Source organism: Delphinapterus leucas, chromosome 1, assembly GCF_059928025.1.
Source record: "Delphinapterus leucas isolate spDelLeu-1000000601 "Yukka" chromosome 1, BTC_Dleu_Yukka2, whole genome shotgun sequence".
In the NCBI taxonomy this organism is placed as follows: Eukaryota; Metazoa; Chordata; class Mammalia; order Artiodactyla; family Monodontidae; genus Delphinapterus; species Delphinapterus leucas.
This window is the reverse complement of record NC_143129.1, coordinates 140,113,487-140,135,255: the sequence shown is the minus strand read 5'-3', so window position 1 is coordinate 140,135,255 and position 21,769 is coordinate 140,113,487. Positions and strand designations below refer to the sequence as shown.

The 21,769-nt window shown below is 42.7% G+C and overlaps 1 protein-coding gene across 12 annotated transcripts in view; it reads left to right on the top strand.

The window, feature by feature from the left end:
- FGGY (FGGY carbohydrate kinase domain containing) overlaps positions 1 to 21,769 on the top strand; it is a 418,604-nt gene that overhangs the window by 216,667 nt on the left and 180,168 nt on the right. Inside the window, exon 1 of one of the 12 annotated variants that reach the window (XM_089921934.1) lies at positions 11,124 to 12,408. The exons of the other annotated variants lie outside the window; for them this stretch is intronic. The gene's annotated coding sequence lies outside the window, so the exon portion shown is untranslated. Of the gene's footprint in view, positions 1 to 11,123; positions 12,409 to 21,769 lie in introns of those variants that run through there. 12 annotated transcript variants of the gene reach the window in all.

The following is a 21,769-nucleotide window of genomic DNA, read 5'->3' as shown; positions in this document are numbered from 1 at the left end:
GATCCAATTTTTTTTTTTTTTTTTTTTTTTTGCGGTACGCGGGCCTCTCACTGTTGTGGCCTCTCCCGTTGCGGAGCACAGGCTCCGGACGCGCAGGCTCAGCGGCCATGGCTCACGGGCCTAGCCGCTCCGCGGCATGTGGGATCCTCCCGGACTGGGGCACAAACCCGTGTCCCCTGCATCGGCAGGCGGACTCAACCACTGTGCCACCAGGGAAGCCCTCTAGATCCATTTTATGGATGAGAGAGTTGAGGCCCAGATTGGGGAAGGGACTTAATAAAATATACTTCAAACAGCACACATGTTTAGGGCTCTCCCAGTCATGGGGAATAAGACCAGGCTCATTAGACCAGGCTGGCTATTTTTTGACTGTGGTGGAGAGATCAGTAATACTAAAGTTGATAATAATTTTGTTGATTATTTTTGTTGGTTAATGTTGAAATGAATGTTGATATTAAACTTATCTGTGTAGTGACTTGCCACTTTCCAACCATCATCCTGGTATTTTTGCTTCCATTAATGGTTGAGCAAATGGACACTCCAGTAGGTGAAGGGATTTGCTTAAGGATACAGGATGAGGAAGGATTGGATCCAAGACTGTAATGCTGATCTGTCTCTCCCCGTCATTTCTCATTTACTTTGGTGAAGACATTTCATCAAACAGTGGAGCAAGTGCTTCCTTCTAAACAGAGCAGAGTGTGTTGACTCAGTGTGAGTTCCTGTGCCCAGAGGCCCTGATTTCAAGCAAATCTCTGACCAAACTCATCAGCTTCAGAACCTTATCTGGTATCCAGAGGGAATTTGTAACCAGAAGGTTCTACGTATTCACTCATGTATTAATATGTGACTGAAAAGATGAGCTGCTGTTTTCCTTTGCTGAGCTTGGGAACAAAAACAATAACACACAGAATAACCCAGCCCCAGGTTCTGATACTGCCAACCACCTGTTAGGAGGACTTCCCACCCCAAGTTCAAAAGGTAGAAGACTGCTGGAAGAGTGTTTGTTTGGGGACCCAAAGTCTAAGATTGCACTTGCGTCACTGGCTGTGAGAGTAGGCTTACCCCAAAGGTCCACTGTTTTTCATGGCAAAGAAGCTCAGCACATGGTGCTTCACATCCATGTAATAACCCTGAGCACTAATGTTTACTCTGGGGCTTGCACATCCGCAGCTGTTGGTGGGAAAATGCACATCTCCAGTCATCGCCCCTCCGTGGCAGCCTCACATCTGAACTGCTGTCTGCTTCCTTATCATCTCCCCACGGGCCTGGGTAATTTCCTTGTTTTCAATTTTCTCTTAACTAAGCATTCATATGAGTCATTATAAAGGGTGAAGAGAAAAAAAGATTGTTTTTTCCCTACACTGGGGATCTTGAGGATTGCCTCCTGGCATCCTGCAGCCAGTATAGGTGTCTAGAGAAACTAAGAAAGAAAAATCATGCTGTGAGCTATGATGTAGGAATGTGACTTCTAACGACAGTGAAAATGAAAAATCTTGAGGTAACACAACAGTGATTAAGAACACATAACTGATTCAAATCCTGATTCCACTTCCTGTCTGTGTGACCTTGGGAAGTCACTTGACACTTCTTGCCTCAGTTTTTTCCATCTGTGAAGTGGGAATAATAATCGCACCCACCTCATAGAGTTGTTTGAAGAATAAATAAGCTAATATCTGTAAAGCACTTAGAACAGTGTCTGGTAGTGCTATGTATATTTAGGTATAACTAATGGGATCTCAGCAGATTTACATTATGAATGATAGCAGTGAGCAAGAGAAATTCAAAGATTCATTCCTTCATTTACCAAATATGTGATAGCTTCCTTTTATGTGCCAGGCATTGTTGTACGGGTGTTGGATATAGTAGTAAATAGAGACAAGTTCCTACTCTGTAGAGCTTCTATCTTGCTGTGGGTGTTCGTAACCTTACATATAAACATATATGTGTATATTTTTATATGAGCCGTATGCATGCATGCATGTGTATGCACACACATGCACATGTATGGGCGTGTTTGTGCCTGTGCTTATGTGTGTCCACGTGTGTGCATTTGTTATACACTTCTGTATGACCATCCATGTATACATGTGTGTGTCTGTGTATATGTGTGCACAAATGTGCCTGTATCTGCATGCTCATAAATGTGTATGCATGTCTGAATGCTTGTGTGTATGCGTGTATGTGTGTGTGCCAGTATACACACACACACACACACACACATACATACACACTTGGGTATATGTGTTTATGCATGTGTGGGTATATGTGTGTATATATGTATGTGTATAGGCATGCATGTGTGTTTATCAGGTACTGCTAAGTGTTATGAAGGACAGGTCTGTGTAAAGCAATGGAGAGTGCCAGGAGTTGCTGCCAGTACAGAGAGTTCTGGAAAGTTTAATCCAGACATTTGAGGAAACAGACCTCAGTGAAGTGAGGGAACATTTTATGGTTTAAGAAGCAAGGTAGCAATTAATTCAATCAGCAGATATGTGTTAGGCCCATACTTGTATGGGCCTCAGATGACATACAGGGCACTGGGGCTACCAGAGATGACCCAATCCTCTCTCTAGAGGAGCTTAGCAGCTGGTGGAGAAGGCAGACTTGTCATCAGAAAAATCTCATTGTAACCTGCATGCTGCTTTTCCCAGATGAGAAGGAAGTGTCACAAGAGGGCAGGGAATGGATCAGCTAGCTCTGCCAGGACAAGTGAGAGAAGCATCACCTAGGAGGTGGAAACGGGATAAGCATTTCAAGAGGCAGGAACAGAATGTGAAAAACTTCGGAGTGTGGAACGGCCTGACTTCATCAAGGAGCATTTCAGTACGGGAAGCTTGCTGTTCATGTGTGAGGGGAACAGTGAGAGATGGCCGGGAAATCAGAGCCGGTACTGTGGTGTGGGCTCTGAGCTCCCAGCTTGGCCACTGGTTATTAACAAGTTACTTAGCTGCTCAGTGCCTCAGAGTTCTCCTCTATAAATGGTAATGACAGTAGCACCTCGTCCGGTGGTTGCATTTTATAGACGCCTTCTCCTGACATGTGGTGAGCCCTTAAGTGTTAGCTCTTCCAGGTCAGAAGCTCAAATGTAAAAAGCCTAGAATTCCAAGTCAAGGAGGTTGGATGCTAAAATTAAGTTGGATCAACCCTATCTATTCAAATAGCTTCCTCAGCACTGATTGTCATGTGAAAACTATGTCAAGTGTTCTACATGAAGCATTTGCCTTTGGGAGTGCAGCTCTGATTTGTAATACCAATGGGTTATAGTGCAAAGGAACAGTTAGAGCAGTAAAAAAAAAAAAAAAAAAAAAAAAAATGCCAGCTCATTTTAAGCTTAGAACAAAACTGTTCACTTCAATGGAATGAAGCAGATGGTTATTTTCCCAGGCCCTGGGAGTTCAGAAATAACCCACTTGCTGCCAGGGCTTTGCCCTCTACCTTTGCAACGTCACTTACTCAACCTGCAGAAGCATAGCTGGAAGGGAAAGTGCATTTCCCCACCTCTCACTTCTGTATCTCAGCATCCTTGTTATTCATCCATCAGGCCTGAGGGTGAGCACTGCTACTTTTCACTGTCTCCTACCCACCCTGATCTTGGCCACTGTCTTTGTGAGAGGAGATTTTTCTCTGGTCCTGTCATCTCTCTTCAAATCCAAACAGAGAATGTACAAAGTCTGCCCATGCTCACTGTAGTCTGAGCTGCTGAATATTCTTCCAGAGCCCTTTAGGATTTCTGTGCCCATACTTCTTTAGGATTTCTGTGCCCATACTTCTTTTTCTTTTTTTTTTTTTTTTAACATCTTTATTGGAGTATAATTGCTTTACAATGGTGTGTTAGTTTCTGCTTTATAACAAAGTAAATCAGTTATACGTATGTTCCCATATCTCTTCCCTCTTGCGTCTCCCTCCCTCCTACCCTCCCTATCCCACCCCTCTAGGTGGTCACAAACCACCGAGCTGATCTCCCTGTGCTATGTGGCTGCTTCCCACTAGCTATCTACCTTACGTTTGGTAGTGTATATATGTCCATGCCACTCTCTCACTTTGTCACAGCTTCCCCTTCCCCCTCCCCATATCCTCAAGTCCATGCTATAGTAGGTCTGTGTTGTGTCTTTATTCCCGTCTTGCCCCTAGTTTCTTCATGACATTTTTTTTCTTAGATTCCATATATATGTGTTAGCATACGGTATTTGTTTTTCTCTTTCTGACTTACTTCACTCTGTATGACAGACTCTAGGTCCATCCACCTTACTACAAATAACTCAATTCTGTTTCTTTTTATGGATGAGTAGTATTCCATTGTATATATGTACCACATCTTCTTTATCCATTCATCCGATGATGGACACTTAGGTTGTTTCCATCTCCTGGCTATTGTAAATAGAGTTGCAATGAACATTTTGGTACATGACTCTTTTTGAATTATGGTTTTCTCAGGGTATATGCCCAGTAGTGGGATTGCTGGGTCATATGGTAGTTCTATTTGTAGTTTTTTAAGGAACCTCCATACTGTTCTCCATAGTGGCTGTATCAATTTACATTCCCACCAACAGTGCAAGAGGGTTCCCTTTTCTCCACACCCTCTCCAGCATTTATTGTTTGTAGATATTTTGATGATGGCCATTCTGACCGGTGTAAGATGATATCTCATTGTAGTTTTGATTTGCATTTCTCTAATGATTAATGATATTGAGCATTCTTTCATGTGTTTGTTGGCAATCTGTATATCTTCTTTGGAGAAATGTCTGTTTAGGTCTTCTGCCCATTTTTGGATTGGGTTGTTTGGTTTTTTGTTATTGAGCTGCATAAGCTGCTTATAAATTTTGGAGATTAATCCTTTGTCAGTTGCTTCATTTGCAAATATTTTCTCCCATTCTGAGGGTTGTCTTTTGGTCTTGTTTATGGTTTCCTTTGCTGTGCAAAAGCTTTGCTGTGCAAAAGCTTTGAAGTTTCATTAGGTCCCATTTGTTTATTTTTGTTTTTATTTCCATTTCTCTAGGAGGTGGGTCAAAAAGGATCTTGCTGTGATTTATGTCATAGAGTGTTCTGCCTGTGTTTTCCTCTAAGAGTTTGATAGTGTCTGGCCTTACATTTAGGTCTTTAATCCATTTTGGGTTTATTTTTGTGTATGGTGTTAGGGAGTGTTCTAATTTGATTCTTTTACATGTAGCTGTCCAGTTTTCCAAGCACCACTTATTGAAGAGGCTGTCTTTTCTCCACTGTATATTCTTGCCTCCTTTGTCAAAGTTAAGGTGACCATATGTGCGTGGGTTTATCTCTGTGTGCCCATACTTCTGAATGTTCCATCTTCATTTTGTTGGTGGCAATGACAAATTTTCCCACATAACTTCTTTCTGTTCCCATTTTGGTTAGAAATTACTATTTACTGAACACTGAGAATGGAAAATTCATAGAGGGGCAACGTGAGAAAATACGTTATTTACACTATTTCCAATTACCCATAGTAAATCGAAATCTTAATACAGATAATCCAGAAAAATGAGTATTTTAATTTGAACATAGTTAGGTTTTTGCTTCGCTTATTTGTACATCTGATTTCTGTCCTTATTTACGTATTATAGTGGTTTTCAAATTTGAGTATGCATAGTCAACTAGGGAATTAGTTAAAATGCAGATTATTGGGTCCCTGCACCCACCACTATGACAGATTCACACCAGTAGGTTTGACGGGGGCCTGAACATCTGCCTTGTCTCCGGTGCCCACATGATCCTAATGGACTTCACCACTAATGCCTTAACAGATGTGGGAGGGCTGGTCTAAACTCAAGTTGGTTACAGTCAAAAGTTATCCGTGTGTAATCCAGAAAGAACAAAACTGAGTCCAGGCTAATTGAAAGACTGCATTTTAAAATTTTTTATTTCAAAAGCAGAGCAATAAAGAGCTCTTCCAATCTGGTACACTTACCATGAGCTGGGTGCCACCTAAGCGTTTACCTAGACAGCACTTGATATGGGCAACAACTATGGCTGCGTACATTCTCCCCACCCCCATGTAAGGGCCACAGTGAGACTTACCTTTGTTCAGGCATGTGGGTGGGATGGGAGGAGAATCTAGAAGGTCTGTCTGACTCTAGGTTTCCTGTTCTTACTCTCAGATAGCTTCAGCCAAGCCTCTGTTAACTGAATTAGCCATGGACAATTATTTTTAAATGTTCAATAAACAGAAAACATGGAGCATCTTTGGATCAAATGCTCAGGTCTAGGGAAAGCTGTTTGTTTTAAAGAGATTGTGTTAGGCTGTTAAGCTGTATTGTTACAGTTTCCTGGGCTGAATTTAGCCTAGAGAGTTAAAAGTATGCCAGCCTTGTGATTCACCACTGTGAAAACTGAGGGTGGGTGTGGACTTCGCCACCAGTATCAGTAACATGAGTGAAGACTCTATACACCTTTTATATTCAGGCCTCTCACCACTGAAAGTTGTAAAGAAAAACCCACATAGCTCAGTTCTGCGAAATGCATTAAATATTCTGGAATAATTTGGCTCTTATTCACAAAATGTCTGCTTTACTGTGGTGTAACCTTATTGCCCAGCCTAATGCGTGTGGGCTAATAATTCTTTCCCCATGTGCATATCTCTAAGTGTAACACATAGACAATAACATTTAGACATTTAAGTAGATGATTATATTACTGTCTCCCCCACTTAGATTGTGAGCTTCCTGTGGGCATTGTATCTGGTCATATTCATCTCTGTAACTTCAGACCCCAGCACTTAACCCAGGAAGCATATGCATCAGTTAATGTTTTTGTCTGTAAACAACATGCTGTAGCAAAGTCAGTGATGTAAAGAAATAGAGATATAACATGAGGACTAAGTTCTATAGGAATTTGAAAAAGGGAGAAGTCTCCTTCAGTAGAAACATTAAGGCAAGGGAAGAACAAAGATACTAATATTCCTTGAGTGACTTCAGCATGGCAGGAGTGTGCTGGGTGGGCTCCTGGTATGATCTTCACATCAACCCCAGCCGCTTGTTCAAGGTCACACAACTAGTAATGAGAACCCCGGAACATCAGCCGCCATGGTCCTTTGGGGAAGTGGGAGGGGTAACCTGTGAACTGTACCCAAAGTAATGGGTATCTTCTCCACTGGAAGCAATGAAATGTAGAAGAGTCTGGATGGAGAGAATAGCAATAGCATATGTGAAGGCACTGAAATGTGTTGAGAAATGGTAAGCGTTTCAATTTGGCCAAAGTCTGTGGTATCTATGAGAGATTCCTGGAAGATGAGGCTGTCAAGGTCAAATAGGTGGGGAGAGAATGGCAGTACCTGAGCACCATGTTGCAAAGTCTTTGCCGCCCCGCTCTTTTCCCCAGGCATTGTCAAGCCACTGAAGGTGGTTTTAAGCAAGAGACTTATTCCACGCAGGACTTATGTATTTCTATTCACAATAGTTTGGGAAGAGGAAGGTGTGAAGGAGAAGGGGTAGCCTGAAATAGGGTTGTGGCAGAGGGCCTTGAAAGGAAGACAGGGAATTTGACATCTTCTTCCTTCTCCCCCTCCCCTTCCCCCTCCTTCTTCTTCTTTCTAAATCCATTGATTAGGCAAGAGTTGTTTAAAATTTTGGATGCTCTTTATATTTCTCCTATTACTAAATTAAATGTATGAAAGTATCTTTTTAAGTTTGAAATAAAATTTCTCTCATATTTGGCAGTAAATAGTAAATAACTTTTTAACCTTAAAGTCGCAGAGTAGTTAATCCGGTTTCTAAGCTGGGCTTTCATGAAAACCTGTTGTCTTTCATGGAGATATCCACTTGACTTGAGGGGCCATAATCAAAAGAGAAGCCCAAAGAATTGGGCTTGATACTTCTACTGCTTTACACGCTGGACATTTGCTGATTTGAAATCTGCAGCTGAGACCCTGGTAAGGGTAAGTGAAACACCAATTTGGTAATCTCTCCAGGCTGGAAAGACAACAACTTGAGTTCAGGGATCATTAAGGATGAAGAGTACTGATAAACACTCTAGGCTTTTAGTTGGGACCATAAGAGTAAACTGAAAAAGACAGACTTTACAAAGGCTGAAGCCTGGCTTTGAATGAACTCAGCGCTTGATTAAATTCTGTTAATCTGTCCCTACTTCAGCTAACTGCAAGAAGGAAAATTATATTTTTTCTGGAGGAAGATAACATAATCAGAGGTTCAACTTATAAATAAAATTTTTCATATACAATTTCTCTGTTGAACAATCTAGTTATATAAAGTATAAGAATTTTCATAAAGCAAGGGAAAAACCAAACCCACAGAAGATCCAGATGTTGGAAACATTATACATGGACATTAAAGTATCTTTGAGTAATTTGTTCAAAAAATTATAGGAGAAGATGGAGAATTCAGAGAACTGGGAGGTATAAAAAGAACCAAATAGAAATTGTAGAACTGAAAATTCAATAATTGAAATTAAGAACTGAAAAGATGGTATACAGTTAACAGCAGACTCAATATAGCCGAAAGGAGAATTAGTGAACTGGACAATAGGTGGGAAAAATATCCATGCACACTAAGAAATATCTGTGGAAAAATATCCATGTATATCCATGCTACAACACAGTATACAAAGGATAGAAAATACACAGAGGAGTATGAGAGATGGGCATGGTAAAGGGGTCTAGCAGAGATATAATTGGAATCTTAGAATGAGAGGAGTATATAATAAAGCAGAAGCTGTATTTGAAAAGATAATTTCCAAAAGTTTTCCAAAACTGGTAAAAGAGCTCAAGTGAATTATTTTAACGTTGGAAAAAAACTATGAATGCAATTTCATATTGAAACAAAGAGGAAAATGATATGATAATTTTAATAGTTGTTTAAAAAAAGACCTTTCATAAAATAATTTAAGACAGAGTCATGACTTTAAAAATATCTTGGTGGGCTTCCCTGGTGGGCGCAGTGGTTAAGAATCCGCCTGCTGGGCTTCCCTGGTGGCGCAGTGGTTGAGAGTCTGCCTGCCGATGCAGGGGACACGGGTTCGTGCCCCGGTCCGGGAAGATCCCACATGCCGCAGAGGCTAGGCCCGTGAGCCATGGCTGCTGAGCCTGCACATTCGGAGCCTATGCTCTGCAATGGGAAAGGCCACAACAGTGAGAGGCCCGCGTACCACCAAAAAAAAAAGAATCCGCCTGCCAGTGCAGAGGACACAGGTTCAAGCCCTGGTCTGGGAAGATCCCACATGCCGTGGAGCAACTAAGCACATGCACCACAACTACTGAGCCTGCGCTCTAGAGCCCACGAGCTACACTACTGAGCACGTGTACCACAACTACTGAAGCCCGTGCGCCTAGAGCCCGTGCTCCACAACAAGAGAAGCCACTGCAATGAGAAGCCCGTGCACCGCAACAGAGTAGCCCCCTCTTACCACAACTAGAGAAAGCCCACACTCAGCAGCAGAGACCCAGCGCAGCCATAAATAAATAAATAAATAAATTCATTAAAAAGAAAAAAGAATCTTGGCAAACGAAGAATAGAAAGGAACTTTCTTATTCTGATTAAGGATATATAGAAAACAAAACAAAAAACCTAATTCCAACATTAGACTTAATGGTGAAATAACACTTTCCCATTCTCACCACTTCTATTCCACATTTTATTGTAGGTCCTAGCCAGTGCCGTAAGTCAAGAAAAATATAAAGATTAGAAGAAACAAATAAAACTAACATCATAGGTGACACAGTAACACACATATAGAAATTTAAACATTTTATAGATAAAATATTAAAATTTATAGATAATTTAGCAGGGGTGCTATTCAAAAAGTCAAGACAAAAATAAGTTTCATTTTTCTAAAGAAGAAACATTTAAAACATTAAAATTTTAAGTAGCATAATTAACAATAATATAAGAAATCTAATACCTAGGAGTAAATTTAATTGCACATGTGAGAGACATCTATGCAGAAAGCTATAAAATATTATTGAAAGAAAATGAAGAAGACACAAATAAATGGAGGGATATATGATGTTCATTGATTGGAAGACTCAATATTACATAAATGTGACAGCTCTCCCTAGTTTGTAGTATAGATTCAATGAGTCCAGTTCAAAATTCTAGCAGATTTCTGTGTGAGGGGCTAGAAATTGATGATCAGATTCTGAAACTTTTATGGAAAGAGCCAATCATAAACAAGACAACCTTGGAGAAGAGCAAAGTTGGGAGGACTTAATACTAACAGATATAAAAAAAAACTTGTTATAAAGTAATTAAGGCTGGTATTAGGGCAAGGGTAGACAAACTAGAGGAAAAGAGATTAAGGAATCTAGAAACAGATTCACAGTCAATTTATGACAAAGGTAGTACTGCAGAGCTGTGAGGTATGTTAACTGGATATCAATATGGGAAGGATTGAATGTTGCCCCTTGCCTTATACCATACAGTAGAGTCTATATACAATTTATAGATAATGGAATATTATTTAGTCATTAAAAAGAATGACATCTTGCCATTTGTGACACATGGATGGACCTCAAGAACATTGTGTTAAGTGAAATAAGTGAGGCAGCAAAGGGCAAATACTGGATGACTGTATGAGCTCTCTTACATGTGGAATCTAAAAACAAGCAAACAAAGAAATCCCAAGCTCATAAGTACAGGGGACAGGTTGTGGTTGCTGGAGAAATGGCGGAGGGGGTCAGAAGGTACAAATGAAAACTGAGAAATGAGGGGTGGACACCAAACCTTCCCAGCTATGTCCTGATACTTGACAATGGTTCAGTACTTCAGTGAACTGTGAAAATGACTTTGAACCCTTGAATCGTTTGTATTTTTTACATGTTCCTCCCTCTGCCAGGGTAAGAGCAAAAGCAAAAATTTACTCCTTTTCTGTTGGTTTTTTTTCCCACTAGAGGTTTTCTTTTCTTCCTGCTATTATAGTTTAAGTTTTATCCTGACAAATTCTAGGACACTAGTCAAATTCTTTTTCTTTTTTAATGAAATGTGGTTGCATTACTTGATTGATAATAGCCCAAATGGACTCAGGCCACACAGCGCCATAGAAAGAGGATGGTATGAAGGTGGAAAGAACACCTGTGGACCTGCCAGAATTTAGTCTGTAGGTTGGCACGTAGATGGCAGGATCTGGGGAGGATGTGGAGATGATGAAGACCAGCAAGCTTTGGGGCACCGTGCCCAGTGACAGCATAACAGGTGTGCCGCGGCGACGCAAGGTTGGAAGGCCTGGCAGGTGGAAGCTGCTTCATGTTGTCTGTTCGGTTGCTGCCTCTGGTCTGCGCTGCAGGTGGCCTTGGGAGTCGTCTCTCCAAAGAGCCCGCAAGGAGATGCTCTGACACGGACACACTCCAGAGGTTTGCCCAGAGGTGCTTCGAGAAGATGGACTGAGTGTTATTTTTTAAATCACTCAAGAATTCTTCCCTTTGGAATACAGAATTTAGAAAGAGAGCAAAGGACGACTGAGAAATAATATGAATATACAGCATATATCCAATGGAAGTGTTGGATACCAAAAAACCGCCCAAGAATACCCACAGCTCCATTTCTACAGTCTCATGGTTGGAAAACATGATCTCCAGAGCCAGACTGCCCGAATTCCTATTTCACACCATCACCTGCTCTCTGTGATCAAGGGTCAGTGACTTACCTGCTGGCTCTCAGGTTCTCATCTCCAAGATGGGCCTCATAACAGTGATTGTGAGGATCCAATACCACGGTAATTTGCATAAAGCACTTAGAAGAGCTCCCTCCATATGTATTAACTGTTATGATGATGGTGATGTAGAGAAGATCTAAGGCTTTTGAGGTAGGCTGCAGCGGGACCCAGGGTGAGTGGCCACAGCCAAGGTGGAAGAGATCTCTGACCATCAGCTCAAAGGGGAAAAAGGTCCTCAGTGGAGAAGCCTGTTTGGACCCACATGGGGTGAGTCATTCCTCCTGCTAGAGACTTGCTGTGCCCCTGTGACAGCCGTGGTTAGGCTGCTGTGTACCAGTGTCCTTGGCTCCCAGGAGACTGTAAGCCCTTTGAGGACAGTGATTATGTTTTTTCAAGTATTATTTCTCCTGCAGTGCTGAGCATGGTGTCTCATGGAGAGTTGTGCTCAGTAAAGGTTTGTCGAATTGGATCCTACTGAACGGAGGAGAGAGAGAATATTATTCGGGGCCTAACATGTGCCAGCACTTTTCTTTCAAAACAAGATTGTATTTTTACATTTTACTTTGAAATCCTCACTTCCCTTTTACAGAGGAGGTACTAGAGGCTCAAGGAACTCCACTCATTTGCCTGAGGTCATGTGGCTGGAAATGACTCTTTGAAATCCAGTGCCCTTTTTAGGCCATTCCCCTGTCCCCCAGGGCCTGGGGCACAGGCACAGAGAAAAGAGAGCAGAGCCCGGCTGGAGAACAGAGCCCAGGGCTGCTGTCCTGAGAACGTGGGTGTCAGAAGCAGGTGCGTAGGTGGAAAGGGAGGGCTGAATCTTGATCTCTGCTGAAGCAGCAATGTCGTTTCAACTATAGTTTTTGAAAAATGCCAACGTATTCCTGTGGGATTTGCTGTAATTCATTTTTGCTCTCTCTTCCACACTATTTATTTACCTAAGCCTTTGTTCTCTTTGAAACTATTTGAGCCACATGTCATTCATTGTGTTAAAACCCTGGGCCCGTTATCCCGCTCTGGTTTTTTTTTTCCTCTCTCCAGCTGCTCTGCATAGCACTTAATTCTCTGACTCTGGCCTGACTCTTATCCGGCAGTAGGTCGCCTTACACTCCCACCCCCATTCTCCCAGGAATGGGGGCCAGGAAAGGAGGATCCAGCTTCAGACTCTATTTTTCTTTTCTGTCTCCTTGTTGTCTGAGCATGAGGCAAGGTTAGATCAATCAGTCTAGGTGTGGTGAAGCCCCGTGACCCTCCCCAGGGGAAATCCTAGCCCCATAGCCACTTGGCTGGTTTTGGCTCTGGGAGTGAATTCCAGGCTTTGAAGAATCTGTCAATGTTCAACTAACCCCACAAAACCTCTGGAAGTTTTTGATGGAACCGAAACTCACACCAAGGAAGGAGGCCCTGAGCGTGGCATCAGAGGCTGGGGAGAGAGAGAGAGCCAGGGAGCCAGCTAAGATCTTTTCCTCTGAAATTTCAGGCCTCTTCCCCGGGTTCAGGTGTCCTAAAGAGTCTGTCTGAGCAAGTCCCAACTCCCCTTAGCATTTTCCTGAAGCCTCTCACTGGCCTGCTCTGTGTCTTTAAGGGGATTGTCAGGGTGTCTAGTGCCTTTTTCACCTGCAAGGAGCCTTCAGATAATTTTATGAATGAGACCATTTGTCTAGGGGCAAGACAAGATTGCTGAAGGAAACCTAGTCCTGCTGTCTCCTGGGAGAAGTTGGATACTGTAGCAGTTCTTCTATCTTGCCTTATGTGTAGGGTGACTTGCTCAGGACTTGGTTTGGTGCTTCCTGGGACACTGGGAGTACAGTACTAAAAGCAGGAGTAATGACCCTGTAAAGTAGATACCATTGCTCTCACCTCACACCTGAGAAAACTGAGGCGCACAGAGGTGAGTTAGCTTCTGGCAGGCCGCACAGCACACTTGGAGTGGACCTGGGAACCCAGTACTATAAACTGTCCGACTTCAGGCCCTGAGCTTTGTCCAACCACGTTCTTCAGGACACAAGGCTGCATCTCCATCAGACTGTGCAGCCCAGCAGCTCGCATCATCTATTTCTCTCTCCCGTGTCTTTGTTTAACTGTCTCTTTTGTCTCCAGGGCTACCTGAAATGCCTTTCCTCTGCTATCCCCTTCCCCTGCTGACTGAGGAAGCTCCTGGCTCACCTCCTTCAGGAAGCCCTTCCTGACCATCCAAACTAGGTCAGGGGTCCTGGCTCCACGCTTTCATTAGTCATATTCAGCTCTGAGTCACTGGTTGTTCCATACTATCTTTATATATATATATATATAAATTTATTTATTTATTTTTGGCTGTGTTGGGTCTCCTTTGCTGTGCATGGGCTTTCTCTAGTTGCAGTGAGTGGGGGCTACTCTTCACTGAAGTGTGTGGGCTTCTCATTGTGGTGGCTTCTCTTGTTGCAGAGCACGGGCTCTAGGTGCGTGGGCTCAGTAGTTGTGGCACGCAGGCTCAGTAGTTGTGGCTCACGGGCTCTAGAGCGCAGGCTCAGTAGTTGTGGCAGACAGGCTTAGTTGCTCCGCGGCATGTGGGATCTTCCAGGACCAGGGCTCGAACCTGTGTACCCTGCATTGGCAGGCAGATTCTTAACCACTGTGCCACCAGGGAAGTCCCTCCATACTGTCTTTTTCTTTTGCAGTATGCGGGCCTCTCACTGTTGTGGCCTCTCCCGTTGTGGAGCACAGGCTCTGGACGTGCAGACTCAGCGGCCATGGCTCACGGGCCCAGCCGCTCCGCGGCATGTGGGATCCTCCTGGACCGGGGCACGAACCCGCGTCCCTGAATCAGCAGGCGGACTATCAACCACTGCGCCACCAGGGAAGCCCCATACTGTCTTATAAGTGTCTGCCTGTATACCTTTCCACTCCTCCTAGATTGAGATCTTGTAGAATAAAAGGAAACAACTTTCATCTTTAGAGTTCTAGCTCCTCACACAGTGCCTGGCTTATAATTGGGGGTCAATAAATAGCTGGTGAATTAATTAATTTATAAAACATCGGAAGACAACTGTGTTATTTAGAGTCACAGTTTGAGATCTATGTAAGGATTTATTCCATAAGATACATTTGTGGTACTTGGATCAGTTCTCTTATTTTAATTTTTTTTTTATAGTGCTGCAATGAACATTGGGGTGCATGTATCTTTTTTTAATTTTAGAAAGTAATTTTTTGTGAGTTAACTTGGCTGTTTAGATTGGATTTCAACTTGACCCTTTACCACGTCTAGTGCCTGCGAGTGAAAAATTGTCTTTTACGAGGTCACAGGTGAGAATGTCCAAGTAATCTAGAGGCCGTGTTGAGGTTAGGAAGAAAGGAGTTTCTGAAATCAAGTTTTTGCTTTGTCTTTACTGTGGATTTTGCTAGTGTTCTCTGAGTCTCAGATTTCCAAGTTACTACCTATTAGCCTACCTTTGAGATTCAATCTTTCTGGGTAGAAGGGAGGAACAGAGTAGTGAGACCCAGTTATCTGAGGGTTTATGCTTTGTTCTCTGACCCTCCCAAAGCTCTTGTATTGACGTCTGATGGGTGCAAGTCATGGATGAGTGTAGCACTTAGACAGAAATGACATTTGCCATCACCAAGTTGAATTGCAGGATGAATGGTGCTACATGTTATCATGGCTTCAGGGATATAAACAGCTTTTGGTTTATTATCAACAATGTTTAAAATGTTAGCCTGGATCATTCCTACTACCTGTTACCCCATTTTCTTTATTCCCCTGAGCCCCCCATTATACTGTCATCAGTTGTATACTCAAGGACAGAACACAAATGTTCCAGTCAGTCTAAGTAAGCCCAAATCCCTCTGGCAAAGCACGCACCATGCTAAGAGGGAATGCCTGAACTGCCAGGCCAAGCCCTGCTCTTAACACCAAAGACAGAGTGGTCAAGTAATGACAACAATGGCACAACTATATGGAGTAAACTATGATCCAGGTACCGTTCTCCTCACCTCATCTTCACAGTAGCCCTATGAGCTACATTCTATCATCATTCCGATTTTATAGACGAAGGAACTGAGGCCCAAGAAGGTTAAGTGGCTTAAGACTTGCAGCTTGCAGACTTGAAGTCAGGCAGTCTAATTCTAGAGCCCTCTTTGTTCACCATTATGCCCTAAATAGTGCAAATATCTAGTAAAGTCTGTTCGCATCTCATTTAAACCAAGACCTTCCCTATTATGTTTCCAGCTCTGTGGTGGGGTGGAGTGTAGGGGACAGGGATGGTGGCAGTGTCAAGGAGTGTAAAATTTCTTTGTAGACTTTTTACATAGGATTTTTTAAAAAGGTATACCTACTTTAGGATTTAGATTGGATGCATTCTAAATGGCATTTCTTTCAAAGCCAAGGTGATGCTTCATTAAACGCTGGGATCACAGAAATCTTTTCAGCTGTTTCACTCCCTTTCATTTGTTAGGATTGAGATGAACCCTTTGGGCTTGCTTTAGTGGATTATAACAATAAATCCTGAAAGAGATCTGAGTTCAGCTCTGCTGTTTGTGAGTACTTAGAATTCTTATAAGTGGTTGTAAAGAAAGGAGCTAGTTTCTGTAGCTCCATGAGATTTAAAGTTGGGTGGATCTGCCTGTGACACTGTCCTCCCCACTGTAACTCTGGGAGACCTTGGACAAGTTCCTTGAACAACTTTTGGTCTCATTTTCTGAATTAGTAAAACAGTGTGATAATAACTACCTCCCAAGCTTGTTATAAGAATTTAATACAACAATATTTGTAAAGTGCGAGGCACAAAGCAATCTTTCAATAATCAGAAGGACCATAGGACCTTTACTCTTTACCAGTGATTTTGACAGTTCTAAACAAGGTGTGTTGTGAGATTCCAGTAAAAGTTTTACCGTCACCCATGAGTTGTCCCTCAAAACTCTTCAGTATCTTTCACTGTTAGGCATATTTAAGACATGGAGTATTTGCCCATGATTAAATCTCCTACCTTATCTAGAAAATGTCTTGTGTTTTACTAGTACATGCCTTGTGCCACACACATTCATTCCTTTGTTAAACAACAGCAACAAAAATTGGTGAGTCTGCCCTGGCCTCCGTCGGCTCACAGTATGGTAGAAGGAGACAGCTGTGCAAACAAATATGTTACAGATACAATGATAGAATCTGTACCGTGTCAGAGGGTGGGGCATAAGGAAAGAGGCTTGGCCAGTTCTCTCTGGCTGGGGTGCCCAGGGGAATGGGGAGAGACACGGTCAGGAAAGGCTCCTGATGAAAGAGTTGGGTCTTCACCGTGGAGTCCGTGTTCCCCAGGGAGATTGTTTGAGGATGGAGTGTACTGTGGAAAGAACATTCTAAGGGGAAGGAAGAACATGAGGAAATGTTCAGTGGCCTGGCCAAGCAAGGCCCATTCAGGAATAAGTAGGAAGTCTCTACACTTATGCCAAGCACTCCTATAGGTCGCGGATTTCATAGTCCCATTTACTGAGTACTGGTAGGTCCCACATACATCTCACTTAATCCCTACAGCAATTTTGTAAAGTAAGTGTTGTTATCCAGAATCTTCAGATATGGCAGTTGAGGTTCTAGAGATCAAGGCATTTGCCCAAGAACATGTCAGTGGGATTCAAGCCTAAGTCCGAAGACAGTAATAGCAACAGTAATAAAAACAGCAAGGATTCCTGTAGTGCTAGGCACACTCTAACCAGTACTGTCCTGTACAGCACCCACTAGCCACATGTGGCTACTGAAATTAATTAAAGTGGAAGATTCAGTTCCTCAGTTGCACTAGCCACATTGCAAGGGCTCAGTTGCCACCTGTGTCTGGTGACTGCTCTATTGGAACATGCAGATAGAGAACATTTCCATCATCTCAGAATGTTCTCTGGACAGCATTGGTCTAAGCACTTTACATATGTTAACACATTTAATCCTTATAACAGTCCTATGAGGAGGATACTGTTATTCAAATTGTACAGATGTGAAAACTGAGGCATGAAGGAGATAAACTTAACCAAGGGCCCATGATGAATGAGTCCAGGTTTTTAAGCACAGCAGTTTACTGCCAAACCCATATATTATTTTCTATATAAAATGAATGAATATTAGTCAAAAGAATAAACTCAGTATCTTCTTGTGTAGAGACTGGTGTTTGGTCCTCTTCAGAGAAAATGCCTTTGATGTGATTCTTACCATTCCGGGAGCTTACAGTTATTGAAGCAGGCTTGGCATACATGAGGCTTTGCATACATGAGGCTCCAGAGAGCCTTCTCCCCAGGGACCCTATAAACCTCTAGGCCAGCTTAGTCAAACAACTCATTTGATGCAATTTATCAGTCAGTTCATTCCTCCAAATGGCCGATTCAAGAGCCTTAGGTAATGTTCGAAATCCTTCGTGTCCTTTCTTCCTTCAGAGAGGGTATCTGGGGTTGTTATTTTAAGAGCACCTTTTTCAAGATACCGATGCATCCAAAGCAGACCTTTTTTGTTTTTCAAACATAGGGAAAAAACCTCAGACTAGGAGACTAAAAATCCTAGTTTGAGCCCTGCTTCTGCCTCCAAGTAGCTAAATAAACTTGAGTAAGTTACTTTACCTCTCTGAAATTCAGTTTCTTCAACTGTGATCTCAAAATAAAATAACACATATTATAGGATTTTTTAAAAGCTACATGAAGGGTACAGTGTTTAAGGATGCTTTGCAAGCTATAAAGTACTTTTTATAGCTGTAAAGTATGAGATAATTATAGCACAAATGCTAGAGCTTGGGATGTTTTTCTTCTATATAACCTTTTAAAGTTTTCAAAGCAGTTGTGGCTTGATAAATTACAGGATAACCCACTCTTAATCATAACATTTGCAAAATATCTTTCTTCTTTGACATAAATAGATATTCAATAAATGTTTGGATGGAAGGATGGATGGTTGGTAGATGGGGCAGAGGGAGGGAGATAGCACATAAAAGAAAAGAAGTTTTAATTTTTTTCCTTTTTAATTTTGTGCTTTTAAAACATATTCCTTGATATGAACTGTGTTCTTGTATATGTGGAAGGGGAGGAGTCATTAAATAAAAGGCCCTGAATTGATTCATTGAATCAGTATGCTTGTTTTTCTGCTATTTGTTTTTCATTCAACAAAAAATTTACTAAGCAACTACCATTAGCTGGTCATTGTGCAAGTTTCAGGGAAAACCCAGTTGAACATCTCACAATTTTATTTTTTTTGGTGCCTATTTCTTCAGCTGCTAATTTTGCCCTTTAAACTTTCTGAGGAATGCTGAATTCACTGACACATGAACAGTCATGTGAAGGGCCCCAGCAGTGCTGAGGACTGCGCTTATCAAAACCCCGTCTTAGGAATTGTTTCCTGATGTACACGTGAGGCGCATGATCCCCCTATGGATTGTGAAATGTGTTTATGCAGAAAGGAGAAAGCTCCTCCTCCCCTTTGTTGCTTTCCCTACTTTGGACCTCTTTTCCCCGGGTCGGCCCCTCCGCACTCTATGTGGCCAAAGGAAAAATGAGATATGTCAGGGCTGGGATTCATGTGGTCTCACAGAGGCATCAGCCCTGCACCACTCTTGGATCAGATCAGCTAGGCAGAGTGTACAGAACCTCTCTGGAGGGGAAATTGGGCAAGACCTGCCTCTCACCAGTGCTGTACCAGCCTGGCCTGAGGTTTTCTAAGTCTCCTCAGGACTTGAGAATATAGGATCTTGGGAGGGATTTTTTTTTCCTGCCCTCCTGTTTCCAGGCAAGGAGACAGTGGACTTGGTATTTAAAAAGAATCACTGTGTATATTATGTACTGAAAATGGCTGGAAAAGAACCTCAGTTTGTGATCCATTTCTCTCCTTGTGGATGTGAGGGAGCAGTTTAGACTTTCAGGTGGTTTGTGGCAGAATCAGGGTTCAGACCCAGATCTTCAAACTCTAAACCCATGGCTCTTGCTAAATGTTCCCTGGTGAACTGACACTTCCAAATATATTTCCTTTGTATAAGACAAGTGTCACTTCATAAAGTGAGGGATTCTAGAAAGAACATGGGTTTTAGGGTCAGACAGAACAAGGTCAAGGGGCCATATCCTGGCACTGGTCTTACATCTCTGTGACCTTGGGCAAGTTGCTTTGCTTCTTCTGTGTATGTCGAAGGGAAGAAAATATATTTTGTAGATGTTGCAAAGATTAAATGAGACAGTATTTAAAGATTTTAATGCAGTATCCAGCCTATCCTAGCTATCTAACATGTTTTCTAAAAATGTGGGAAGAATACAACTGTCTCTTGAGAAAGAGTTCAGATGATGTTGGTAATATCGATGGCGACAGTGATGGTGGTAGTAGTGACATAGCAACCATTAGTTAATCATTTAATTTTAAACATTCCCTCTGTATCAGAGCTACCATGTGATATTGTTATCTTCTTCATTTTATAGCAGGTCTTTCTGTCTTCAAATTCCATTCTTTTTTCATTGTAACACACTTGTTCCCAGATTTTAAGGCTAGTAATATCAACAGTGAGTCTGCTAACCAGAGAAGAAACAAAGAAATACTTTCCACAAATTTATTTTTTCCCATGTTTAACCCCCTTTCAGGATTGAAGTACCCTGTAAAATAAACTTTGTCCATGCTTTACATACGTGGGACCAATAAAGGCGGTCACCATCAGGGATTCCTTGAACTTACGTATAACACCGTGGACCCGCAGTGGCCAACCCCTTTTCTGTCAAGGATCTTGGGATCAATATATTGAAGGCCACAATATTTTGAGATATGCAGATGAGTAAACATCGTCCGCCTGGTTATTGGGTTTTTATCTTAGAGAAGAACCTGAGACCCAGCAGTTCGGAATCAGACTACATGGGTGTGATTCCCAGCCCTGCTTCTGGTGAGCTGTGTGACCTTGGTTCAGTTACTTCTCATTTCTAAGCTTCAGTTTCCTCCTCTGTAAAATGAGGATAATAATAACACCAATCACGTTCAGTGGTTGTAAGAATTAAATGAGACAGATGCAGAGAGAGAGCATGCAAATAGAGCGCAATTAAAATTATCTCATATCTAGGGTTTCTTCCTGTTCGAAAGCCTTTGTGCCCTGGGTGGGGAAATTTATCACCCAGGACTTCCCAGAAAAATGTAAAGCACTCTAAGTACATAGAAAAGAGGGAATTTAATACACAAAAACGGTGACCCAGTTATGAAGGAGCCGTGAAGGGCTATATTCCCTGTGAAGCAAGCCAGGGGTCAGCAGAATGGAAGCTATTACGACCCCTAGCTGGAGGAACATAGGAGGAGGTTGTGTGACCAGAGACGAGGGGCGGTGAGCACAGGCCAAGTGGGAGCATTGGTGGCCCTGTCAACAGAGCTGAAATCATGGAGGAGACGCAGCCACCTGACCCGGGGGAAGCGGGGGAGATGCACTCTGGCTCTCCAGTGCCTTCAGCCCTCAGAGCTCCTGTCAGGGCTGACCTGGTGTCTGGGAACCATGGGCTGCAGGGGCAGCCCCACGATGCCGAGCAGAGCAGGGGACTTGGTGAAAACTTCAGGTTGCTTCCATGTCTTGGCTCTTGTAAGTAGTGCTACAATGAACATTGGGGTCCATGTATCCTTTCGGATTATGGTTTTCTCAGGGTATATGCCCAGGAGTGGGATTGCTGGGTCATATGGTAGCTCTGTGTTTAGTTTTCTAAAGAGTCTCCATGCTGTTCTCCATAGTGGTTGTAGGCCCTGCAGTTTTTCTTGTCCCATCCTGATCCCTGCATTGAAATGCTCCATCTAGGCTTCTCCCTCCCTCCCACAGGACCGTGAGCATCCCAAGGAAAAGGGACTGTCATCTTATCCTCACAGCCTCAAGCGCTGGTACTTTCACTTTCTACTCTATGCTGGCCACTGTGGTCGGTGCTGGGGGACTAAGCACGTGGGCGAGACAGTGCCAGCTTCCTGCAGCTTTTATGATCAAAGGAGAGGCAGACGGGCTGTGGTAATTCTGTAAGTTACCAGTGTCTTGTATGCTAGCGAAGCCCAAGGGGGACTGGGAGCTGCATCTTTCCCGGAGGAACAGGGAAGCCTTCCGAGGAAGTAACATTTGAGTTACGAAGGAATTGGAGTTCACCTGGCAAAGAGGTTGGGAAATGGCATTTCAGGCAGAGGGCAGAGCAAATGCAAAGGTCTGGAGGTGGGAAGGAGCGCTGAGGA